At 40.4% G+C, this 12,668-nt stretch overlaps 1 protein-coding gene across 10 annotated transcripts in view; it reads right to left on the reverse strand.

Moving 5' to 3' along the window:
* ntng1a (netrin g1a) overlaps positions 1 to 6,285 on the reverse strand; it is a 66,996-nt gene extending 60,711 nt beyond the window's left edge. For 8 of the 10 annotated variants that reach the window (XM_086021165.1, XM_086021161.1, XM_086021156.1 and 5 more), the window contains exon 1: positions 4,513 to 5,147. The gene's annotated coding sequence lies outside the window, so the exon portion shown is untranslated. Of the gene's footprint in view, positions 1 to 4,512; positions 5,148 to 6,072 lie in introns of those variants that run through there. The other 2 variants (XM_086021158.1, XM_086021159.1) reach the window with 2 other exon arrangements.
* Between the last annotated feature and the right edge of the window lie 6,383 nt (positions 6,286 to 12,668).

Raw genomic sequence — 12,668 nt, forward strand, 5'->3', positions numbered from 1 at the left:
AAGACTACATCCTTCACCATTGGCTGCATATATGAATGTGACCACAAATGTTTTCTCTATATTATCATAAAATATTTCTTTGTTTTGTTACAAATGGTTTTATTATTGCCCTTTAAAAACTCATCTCAATTAGGTTCATAAAGCTTATGAATTCCCCACTCAGTTGAAACCACAGCAGTGAATCAGTGCGTTTGGCAACCAGCCTGGGAATGAGGAAAGCCCAAACAGTACTGTACGATTATGAGGGATCTTTTGGAATCCATATGGTCTGATTTGGTACAAACACACGCAATGATCAATATAAGCAAATTCATACAAAACCGAGTGACACGGTGAACATGAAAGCTGACATCATCATCAACAAAAATCATCAGTCAATAAGAGTCTGGACAAAAAAAAAAATCAAGTTACCAAAGGGATGAGAGGTTAAGGGTCTCTTAAATGTAAAATAAGAGAATGTGAATGGGCGAGAAGTCAGCGGGTGAGGAAGCAGCCAATTATCCAGAAGAACTCTTGGCACTGAGCTCCCTGTCTCCCATTAGGAGACATACTATTACCGTGTTAAGGGGCACACTAAAGAGCTCCCTGGAATGGTGACTGCATGTGTGTAAATGTGCATGCGTATTGTATTATGTATTACTTTCAACCTCGATAATAAAGCAATACACTCTGTACCCCCCTTGTCTTCTTACTCCTGCTTATTACTATGCTATGTAGGCCAAAAGAGGCTGGGAAAAGCATAGACAATTTGAGATTGGAATATGTGCTGACTTTTTGACATTGATCAAAGTGTCAGGCCATAACAGGAAATCCAAACCTTTGATATACAACGATAGCTATTCCATTGTGCGTTGAGTACAGGAAATGGCATGCCGCCAGAATGGTTGCAAAATTCCAGGACAGTGGCAAATTTCCATGGGGCATAAGTCTAATACGCCTTTTTAGACTTAAGTGCATAACTATAAGTAAGCACATTTGAAGCTTCATTTCACTTATCACTACCTGTGGGTGGCAGAAATGCATATTTCAAAGTGGTCTGAAAAGTAAGACTGGATTTCTTCCTTGGTCTAGTGATGGGAAAATGAAGCTTCATATTTGCTTAATTTCTTAAATTCCTTTTTTAAACCAACAGTGCCATCGAGAGTAGTAAACAAAATACGGCAACTGGTTCATGAAGCAAATTTGAAGCTTCATTACCTTGGTCTACCATCACTACCTTGGTCTATACCAAACCCACAAAAAAAAGGTGGACAAACATTGGTTGAGATGGTTTTTTTTTCCTCTTTCTGTCTTTTTTTTGTCATGACAGCAGACAACACACAAACATACACAGATGGGTGACAATATAATCTCCTTATTGCTTCGAATTACAACTCAGTGAATTGTACAGATAAGCCCAATGCCAATCTGATGTTAGCTGATTGTCGGCATTAGTAATTACTTTTCAATTATTTTTTAAAGATGATAGAAATAACCCAACATTTTCAAATGCATTCTCTTCCTGGGGATGCAGCAATACGATACCCAGATAGAGTCTACCTTTTCAGATAATCCACTTTGGTCGTAGTTGGTCACGCAACATACATCTCACAAAACCGAGCATTACATCATCACCTAATGTGCTATGAGTCATAGACAGTGACTAAAAGTGATGGTAGCACTGTTATTCCACAATTAAACAAATTAGTAACGCTCAATAATTTCAAAACAAGTCTACTTCAGGTCATAAAGGCTCAGCACCAACTAAAATGCAATTATTAGGGTAAAGCACCAATACGAGGGATGTATCCCCACCTTCTTATTTTTAATTTCACGCATTTTATGCACTTTCAAGGGCAATTTCTGACATAGCTTCTGTCCTGCCTCTTTTACTTTCATCTTTGCTGCCTTTTCCTGCTTCATATTCTCCACCAGTACCTCACAAAAGGAGAAACACGGGAGAGGGAAGGGCAGAAAGACAGGAGGGCAGACAGTCAGAGGTAAATGAAAGATAGATAAGGATAGATGCTTCCATCTGCTGCGCTCATTTTAGCTGTTAATAACCTGCCAATATAGGGCCACCGTCCTCATGAATAAACATGTAAAAAAAGTGGAGCTTGGCCCTGCAAACATGACAGCCATGCGTTCCTGTGGAACACACCGATAATGCATGCCAAGGGCTTGCCTTCGAGTCAGCTCATCACGTTTCCACTTTTTAAAATGTCGGCGCCTACAAATGGCTGCCTTATGAACTTTTAATCATGTCGGCCCATGGCAAATGCAGTGCTGACGGCTGTTGAAGTGCCCGAGAAGTTGGCTGGTTGATTTAGGTGTAGGTGGGGGAAGTGCTATTCAGCCTGTTTCCAGGCTTCATTTCAGGTTGTGATATCATATTTTTGTGAGATCTCTTGTTGAAATGAAACCTAAAAGAATAGCAGACTTTTTTCAGTCTGTTTACAAAAAACACATTTAGCTGCTCAGCACAGTAACACAATGCGTGGTATCAATATATATCAATATATCATATACTGTACATAAATGGGCTGTCGCTTGTATAGCACTTTTCTACCTTTGGTATTCAAAGCGCTTCACACTGTACCTAATTTTACCTACTGATGACGCAGGATTAGGAGCAACCGGGGGTTCAGAATCTTGCTCAAGGATACTTTAAATAATCTCTGGGTTGGGAGACGACCACTCTGCCACTGAGCTATACCGTATCGCTTAGCATTGACTAGCAATTTCTGATTGATTTTTTTTCTCCTTTTATACTTACGTCACTAGCAGAGTCATGACTCAACCAATTCAATGCACTCAAAGAAAATAATATGTGCTTGTCCAGGAGAGCTATTATTCCTCTAAGATGAAAAAGTACTTCAGAAAAGGTTCTTCTGTAAAATGTGGCATTATAAATATCAATGCAATCCTGTTGTCCATTGCCGTGAATCAATCTCTGGAAATACTTGACTTGACTTTCAAATCAGACTGCTGATATCATCACAACGCTGCTCACAATGCAGCCATACGTGGTATCAGTCTCAAGATTCCTATAGCCTATATTGTCATGTATAAATTCAGTTCTTTTCGCCTTGTCATCTCAGCGACAGGGTCTGTTTTTGTTGTTTGCAACGTCCGGTTCCAGGACACCTAAATACAAGCCTCCTCACGTCCAGGATCAAGTGCAACCGCATGTCTGAGGCCTTTGAAGGCAATCAATGTGTGTCTGCTCAAGACACGCTTCACTCGCCTCCACTGGCCTCCCTCTGCCACAATACGTTTTTGCATCCTAAACGTACAGACGTCCTCTCTTGAGTCTGACACATGCACTCCGTTTGTGCAGGAGCAGCACTTTTGACAGGGCGACGCTGCCCCAAGTTTGCGTCGAGAGCCCTGAGGCGTCAGTTACTCCAGTGCCACATACCAGTGGCGGCGGGCAGGCACCTTATGAGAGGGCGAGACAACCCCGCCCCCCACCCATCCCCTCACCCCCACTCTGCGTCTCCTCACCACCAAGCATAGCTCTCTTTGCGACACAGGAACACCTAATGCATAATTAAACACACTTTTCCTAAAAGGCGGTATGCACATTACTCTGCAACCACAGTGACAAGCCCGGATACTCAAAAATATCCACTTTAGCTGTAAGGAAGATGCTCACTGAAGTAGCTTGCGACAAGCAGGAAATACCATTGTAGACGCCAGAAAAAGAAACAAAATTACTTGGCGCTTAAAGTTCATCTTTTCATTTTATCAGCCCTCAAAAAAAAATGTGTTCAGGCTTAATTTTCTAAATGAACAAGCCCTGTTTTTCACATAGCCTAAAAGTAACATCAATTTAAAATATCGCCGGAAGAGAAACAAGAAATAGAGACTTAAAAAAAAAAAAAAAAAACAGTAAAAATGTAGACTTATGATTTAATACTGAAATATAATTGGGCTATTATTAAATACCAAACTAAGAGTATAATAAGTCAAGCCTTCAAGCTGAACCCTGAAGTTGAACCCTAATTGTGAAGCAATTACCGGTTTCTGAAAAAAACACCAACAGTTACCCACCTAAAATAGTCATTGCTGAGAATAATCAAACACAAATAATAGTTCATTATTTCACTAATACCCTCAAGCATGCGCACGATTCTAACCCCTGTATGGCTCATTTAAAGCACTGTCAAACGTGCATTTGAATGAGATGGCAAACCAAAGCACCTGCTTAAAATATACCAAGGGAGGTCTAACTATAATTGGCAGCTGAAATGATGACAAATTAATGCCATACCAGAAGAGGCACGCAATCATGCTGGATAGATGACGAAAATGACAATGACTTCCACAAGGGGGCGCCACTAAAGAAATGTGAAGAAATAGTACCGGACGAAAGTAAAAATCAATAAAGAAATGATACATCAAATGAATTGATGGTTTTTGAAGCAAGTCGTATTAATGACAGGCGATGAGAAACTTTCATATGTTAACTCTTTCCTTAAACAGCAAACACACTGATGTAAACTTAACAAAGCAATTGGATGAACTTACAAGCGTTGAAAGTCCACTCGTGCACATGTTGTTCAAGGTCCACGCGCTCATCAACAAGTTCAGCGGAATGATCATGAATGAAGAATGAAGCGTTTTAAGACGCGCTCTTGCAGGAGCCGGAAAGTGATGACTTGGCACGTCAGTCTCAGAGGGCTCGCTGCGCACATCACCATTGCTCGATTTGGACCATCAAGAGGATTGCCCTGCCACATGAACACAAATGACTGATGGCCAACCTGGGGGCTCGCTCAACACCGCGCGTCATGCAAACCGGAGCACTTCTGGACACGAGCTCCGAAAAAGTGTCCATCATTGTCCCTTGCAAATGTCACTCCATCGCGGGGTCGAGGTGAAACACTACAAACTTCAATATTCCCACAGACGACGCCCGCCTCTCCCCCGTTTTGGACACGCACAGTAGAGAGATAATTCCATCACAATCTCTTCATTTAGTCTCAGTAGGTGGCTATGCGAGATGTGGCGGCGAGGAGGATGGTGCGCACCCGGGCGCACGCTCAGCTTTTGCAACTCCTCAACCACGCGCACCTATGGGTGGTCTCTCCCCTCCCCACCCAACCTCTTCTTCACCGCGCCAAATATCCTCCCCACTCAAACATGAATCCACCCACACGCACGCTGACACCCTCTTATAAGACCCACGGACGGTAGTAATGATGATAATAATTATTAATTAAAAAAAAAAAAAAAAAAAGATTTTAGAATGTAACCGAGGAGGGTATTCGCCTCGATTGCTCAATAATAAAAATAAAAAAAACAGATGAATGAATGAATATTGAAAAAAAATGTAGATGAAATTTCACAAAATAAAATATTTGATAAATAAACGTTGACGTGCATGCGAAAATAATCATACGTATTACAATGGACTGTAATGGTTAAAATTGTGGATAGTTATTGCCTATTGCCACAGTGTGACCCGTTAAAGTTACTCTGGCGTGAGGAGAGAAAAAAAAAACACGTTTACGCATGGGCGAAATCATCAAAACAGATGATTAAATATTTATCCGCATATTAAAAAAACATTTTGTTGTGTTTAATTAAGAAAGTGAATGTCTTTAAAAGAGTTGCTAAAAAAGTTTTACATGTAAAATGTGAGGTCATAGTGCCCAATCTTGCAACATATTTCAACTGCGCAGGGGAAAAAAATAGACAAAATATAGGATATCTTAAAAAAAAAAATAGAGTTGCACATTTAATCTACCCACGTATCTATGCATACAGTGCAAAAATGACTTTCATGTGATGTAATATTACGTGGCGTTCTTACTGCCTTATAATTACACATTACCACATAACGGGGTAACGCATAAACTTTGACAGCTATACCTAAAAAAAACCACACAATTCGAACAGTTCTTAAGATATAGCCTAACATGGAAGAAAAAAAAACCATTTTAATAAATGCGCGTCTTCAAATTGTCACCTGTTCTCGAATCGCCTCCCATACTCAACGCGCATCTAAGCTTCAAAAGTTTACCAACATCCGCCGAAGCCACAAACGAATGGGAACGAAATGCGCCGTGCGTGTAAGCCTCTCACCTTGGTCTCAGAGCTCCGCGGAGAGGCGGCATGCCTGTTGCAGCCGCCTAAATCCGCTTTACGACAGGACATGTCAACCAGGTGCCACCGGCTTGCGTCCGCCCTCCCGTCTTCTGGAAGGAAGAGAGCTTCCGGTCTTGCGACTCACCTGCAGAAGCGGCAGCGATAATGCTAGAAACTACCTTTGAACGCTACCACAAGCTGTGCAATTGTTTAAAAGTTTGCAGAAATGTAGAGTCTGCTGGATGCAAACATTGCAAGTCGCTCTAGTGAGGGGCGGGGGGGGGGGGGGGGGGGGCGTATAAGCGTCAGAGGCGCAGAGCGAGCCGAGCCGAGTGGCTGCAAGCATGCAGACATTGTGAGCCTTTGACAGATCAAGTTGATTTCTTTGCAGGCAGGCAGCAGCTGCCATCGAGCCACCACCTTGAACTGCACTTGTTTTATTCATCAAAGATGTCTCGACATCAGCATGTCACCAGTTTGGATAAAGCAAGGAATATGTGACACTTTTATTCTTATTTTTTTTTTTTTTTTTTTTATTCATTTATTTATTTTGCAATATCACTCTGTGCAAGTCAGACAGCATCTTAAGGAGTGTTTCACCTGGATACAACGAGATTTAAAAATATATTTTTTTAATTCAAGCCTAATATAAGTGGGCAGTTCAACGCAAGAACGATTGCTGCGATCACTGCTGTTATGCTATTGGTTAACATTTTATTGTTAAAAGGTGTTTAGTGTGACTATTGGAAGTACAGAAGTACCTTGAGTTTAGTTGAATTGATTTTGTGACCAAGCCATTTGTATGTCAAATCAATAATTCACATTGAAATGAAGTGGAATTCCATTTAACTGTTGAAGCCCCGCCCCCCACCACCAGGAGCTTTTTGTTATGTGTTTTTGATGAAGACAATTAGGACTGTATTGGATAAAAATCACGAATAGTTGTAGTACTGTACAGTGGGACGAGTCAGAAGTCACAAAAACCTGCGTCTGAGTTGTGTACCTTTAGGAGGCGGGGCCTAGCGAGTGTCCGGGGCATGGTTGGGTTGTTTTTATATCTGTCTGTGGTTATGTAATCATTTTATCATTAGTCGTTCTTTGCAATGGAATTCCACTCTAATGTCTGTCTGGGATTGCCAATAACAGTACAACAATACAATAATGCTGAATCTCAGTCTAATGCGAACATAATAAGAATAATTTTAAAAATGAAAACTCTTTCTACACTAAAATACACAAACTTGTTTAAAATGTTATATAAAAATGTTGCAAATGGTGATATTTAAGTGAGGCTTGTTTCTAAAATTTAGAGTGCATTTAGTTGGTCACTGCAGCTGAACTAAAAATTGATCTGCAATTTTCATATTATTTATTTAGCAGACACATTTTCTTGCTTTTTGAATCATATTAGTTGTAATAAAGCTATGTCCATTGTGTCTTCATCTTGAAGTCGGGTACACTAAACGCCACTGTTAATTCGGCTCTAATAATTTGTGCCTTATGCTGAGAAAGTTTGCTTTGAAGTCAAGTTACTGAGGCTTTTACAGCAACTAAACACCGCGTTTCACATATACTGTATGGAGACTAATGGAATTCACCAGTAGAAACAAATGATGACAGAGGTTTTAATGAAGCAAATCACGGAGGAAATCAGAACAAATGTGCCGCCAAGAGGCCTCAAAGGTAAACGGATGGCAGATGCTCACTTTTCTACCTTTTTAAGCAGTGTCATTGTGTAAAAAAAATGGTATATCCAAGAGAATACAGTATGAGGGAAAAGTGGAATTTGACAGCAATTAATCCCTGGCATGGATCAACACAACAAACCGAGTGTGGCAGATCTAAAGCACACATGCATGATCGCTGTTGGTTCATCATTGTTGGACTCGTCAAGGGTGGGGACGGTGGAGACAGCTCTCCTTGCAGCCGTCTCTCTCTTTGTGTCTGTCTCTTAGCCTGAGGGCAGCTTGCCTGTCATGAACCTCTTTTTCTAATTCACTCTGTGACAAGAGAGAGGTGCACGGCAGCAAGCTAACAAAGAGACAGTTGAAGTACAGACTAAAATACCGTATGAAAGCTTGTTACACTGGTTGACCTAACGCCATGGCCAGTGAGTAAATAATGGCTGACATCTAAAACAATCCATGACTCCATGACTACTAGTGTTAAGGAAATTTAGTTTTACTTTAAAGGGAAAGTCAACACAGAACTTTTCTAGACAATATTATGCTCTGTGTAGCCCCACTACTCTAAAATCCACCGTTTTTTATCCATCTCAGGGGGCGGCCATTTTGTCACTTTCTGTCTGAAAATGACATCACAGCTCAACTCGTCATGGCTCAACTTCAGAAAACAGGTGAGCCGTGATTGGTCGTTACCTGAGCCCCGAGCTACTGCAATGTCATTTTCAGTTGAGAGACAGTGACAAAATGGCCGCTCCCTGAGATGGATAAAAAACGGTGGATTTTGCTGCTTAACTCAATATTCCATGAACACAATATTAATCAGAATGCCATGTTTAACAAGTGGAGGGACATAGAACATATTATTGTGAAGAAAATGTTGGAGTTGACTTTCCCTTTAAAGAGGATTAAAGGTCCCACTGCCAATAATATGCCTCCACCCGTGCATCTTATAAACATCCTCCCTTTTTCCTCACTCGTCAAATCACATGATAGTTGTTTGAAAATTGATGGATAAAACCGTGACGTACTTTCTTCAGAAAACCCCAACGCTCAAGAATTGTAACACACTTTTCAAATTCTTTTTCATCTGTTTTGGGGGGGAGGGGTCTTTATTCATGCAAATGAGCCACTACCAAAAACTGCCTCTGTTACGATGTCGAAAGCATGTACAGTTAGTGCTAAAACACAAGAGCTGTTTGACCAGTTTGCATTTTTCATTAGTTATTTTTTACTTTTGTTTTTTAAATTCAGCTAGTTTTGATTTGCTTTTAAAATGTAGTTTTAAAAGCTTTGTTTTGTTTTTGTTTTTATTAGTTTCAGTATTAGTTTTTGTTTTTTTAATATATGGAGTATTTGTCAAGTGCAGAATTTTATTTTTTTTATTTTTTTTAAAGGTCACCCTTACAGATCTGTTTTAAGCCCCTTTTAGCCGGGGGGGAGTAAAAAAAAAATCCTGTCGCCGTCCCTGGATGTTCATATTCCTTTAGTGTGATACAGGTGAATAATGAGCTAAACCAGCATCCTTCAGGGACCAGTCACAACGTGAAAAGTCACTTCCCATTTCAATATGGGATGGGTTGAAGGAGCGAATCAGGTCAGTCTCTGTGCTTATCAGCCTGGCGCTAACCCTGGGCTCCAATCTGCTACAAGCAGACCTCCAGTGCTGATCCAATCCTATATGGTATTTTAAGCCCATGCACCAACTCGCCTAAATTGAAATATCATATTAAGTTATAAAACAATACCTGAAAAGAATTACATGGAGGCATAATCCAAAAAGTGCATGATTGAAAAAGGATTAGTGTGTAAGGGGAGGAGTGGCCAACACAGTTTGGTAGATTGTACAAGAGAAGAGTGCTTCAGGTCGATTGTGAATTGGGGCCACCCTGTTATGGTTTACGTGCTGCTGCCAGTCGTTAACAGGCGCAGGGCAGATCCGTCCTTGTTACACGGTGTGCGTCCGTCCATGCCATCACGCCTCGGTGCTTTCGGCTGGATGTCTTCGAAAAGACGGCATCGCTCTCGGCTGACATTTGCAGGCCGGGGCCAAAATTAACAGTGTTTTATTGCTGTCGAGAAGAAAAAAAAAAGTCGCACCATGCAGTGGACACAGGATCTACGGGTCAGTTCCGCTAGCTAATGGTAATGATGACAAATAGTCTCCTCGGCGAGTTCCCCCTGAGAAATGAAGCCCACCTCTTCGGAGGTTGGTCCACCGAATTAGCTTTTGTCAATACCGTGGCCCTCATTTGCGCGCTCAGGATGTGCTGACAGAAATATTGGTTACTGTAACTGACTGCGGGAATTGAATCCTATTGGCTTATTCATAGTGTCGTTAGCATACAAGGATGAATGAGTGGCCGTGATTAGATACTGCGTCGCCAGTCAGGTTTCAGCGGCGATCGAAAAACAAGATGCTTGTAAACACGTTCAATAATTTGTCCGGTTTTAAATGATCGCAGGAACCTCATATACATTAGAAATGTTTATCTGTTCATTTAAACACGACAAAGAGTTTAGCGAGAACAAAGACCTGCCAACGTTGCTGGAAATTCAATTTTTTCTTTCCAAACAAAAGCTAATAATTAGCAACAAGGCTATGTAAAGGTTATCCTTCACATATACACACACAATACCCTTTTCGTCATATTCAAAGAAACTGGTATAAGGAGTTGTTTCAAACAAGATTCTATTTGTCTGAATATCAGGTCCTTGAAAATAATCCACTTGTAAACACAGATGTGCCGTACGCTGTTCCCATCTTTCTAGTGGCAGACAATTCAAGGACAAACCCACATCAGACTGTAGCTGCCACACACTAAAATGTATACCCTTAACCTGTGTCTTCCTGTAGAAAAACAACTTTAAAAATATGTGTACAAGCTATTAACGATCGACAGTTTTGGGGCCTCGAGTGCAGGTACAAGTACCATTTTCTTTTCCAGTTTGGTATAATTTCAAGCAAACCAAGATCAATAAAAATGATAATAACCTGAGACACACACAATGTTGGATTCCATCCTTTTAGAGCATGTAAATGCTGGGGAAATTGGCAAGGTGATAAAAAAATATAAAGTATATATTCAATGTTTGCACTGTGCCTACAGCTCTGTCTTTCAGATAAAAAAAGGCACAGGACATGACACAGGACAGTTACATCTTTTCAGGGACTTATTTCAACACTCAAATGGAATAAACACATGAATGACTGAACATTTACCATTTAGAGTTGTCATCATTTTTATTGTGTACAAACCATCACTTTCACAAAAGGAGAAGGCATTGTAAACAAAGCAATCTACATAATGTGACTGCACAAAACCAACTTCTCAGTTGTGCCCGTCCCACTTTTACCACATACGTTGCACAAAGACACTTCAAAATAATTCAAATTAGGTGCGACATTTATTGATCTGCAGAACATGGTAACACAAATAATCAAATTTCAACTTCAACACTTGTTTCTAATGGTTACCCAGTCGTTTCGGGCAGGGACAGAGCCTACTTAGGATCGCAGTTAGCAGCCAAGTGTGGCCATGCATACATCAGTGTGATTCTGCGACGGCCTGTGTTTGACATTACCATTCACATTCGTTGGATCCTCTTTGCGTTTGTGGAACATAAGTTATGCAGCAAAATGCACCCGTTTTTAGCCATAGCTGGGGCAGACATTTTGGTTTCTGTCGACTGAAAATGACATCACAGCTGCTCACAACGACCAATCACGGCTGACCTGTTTTCTGAAGCTGAGCCATGATTGGTCGTTGTGATGTCATTTTCAGTCGACAGAAGACAAAATGGCCGCCCCCGGAAATGGCTAAAAACGGGTGGATTAACACTTATTCCACAAATGCAATATTTATCAGAATGCCTTGTTTCAACTAGTGGGCTTGCATAGACGATACTCTTGAAAAAAATGTTTGTGTTGACTTCCGCTTTAAGTTAAATATACAAACGCACACTTGTTTTCGCTCCCATTTTTCATGAGTTGAACTCAAACTTCTCTATGTACAAGAGTCTTTTAAACATTGTTCACAAATATGTCTTAATCTGTTTTTGAGCACTTCTCCTTTACGGAAGTGCATCTTATCTAAATGCTAATAAGACACCCCAATTATTGCACAGGTATGCCTTCGGGTGCCCACAATAAAAGGCCTTTTAAAATGTGCAATTTTTTCTTACGGCACAATACCACAGATGTCGCATGTTTTGAGGCAGCGTGCAATTGGCATTGTGAATGCAGGAATGTCTGCCAGAGCTGCTGCCTTTGAATTGAACTTTCATTTCATTAACAGAGGCATCTCCAAAGGCGTTTCAGAGAATTTGGCAGTACATCCAACCATCCTCATTTGTAAACCACACCAGCCTGCGACCGCCACATCAAGCATCTTTATCTGGAAGGTCGTCTTGAGACCAGCCACCCGTATTGCTGCTGCAACAATCAGTTTGTTTAACCCAATAATATCATCACAAACCATCTCAGGGAAGCTCATCTGCATGCTTGTTACCTTCAATCGTGTTGTTGTACATTGTACACCTTTACCTTGAGCTTGTTATGGTTTTTATGCATCAATGATAGTAAGCATTTGGGAGAATCCCACGTGAATTGGAAAATGTATTAATTGTATTTGTCAAAATATTTCACATAAATACCATTACAACCACCTCTGACAAAATGGAAAATGATTGAAAGATGTAATGTTTTTGTTAAAACCAACATTTTTATCTTCTAGCTTGAATCCATTGCTGTAGTTAAATATTAAATTACATAAAAATAAACAACTGCTATTTTCGGTAAGTAATCTGAGGTTTAATAAAACTAACCGCTTATAAATACTGGCACCCACTTTGGAATATTTTGCGTTCATTAACATAATCCATTTGTATAAATCAGGACTGAAAACAAAA

This window comes from Filicampus tigris, chromosome 21 (genome assembly GCF_054856515.1).
Source record: "Filicampus tigris isolate MCC_2025a chromosome 21, RoL_Ftig_1.0, whole genome shotgun sequence".
Lineage (NCBI taxonomy): Eukaryota > Metazoa > Chordata > Actinopteri > Syngnathiformes > Syngnathidae > Filicampus > Filicampus tigris.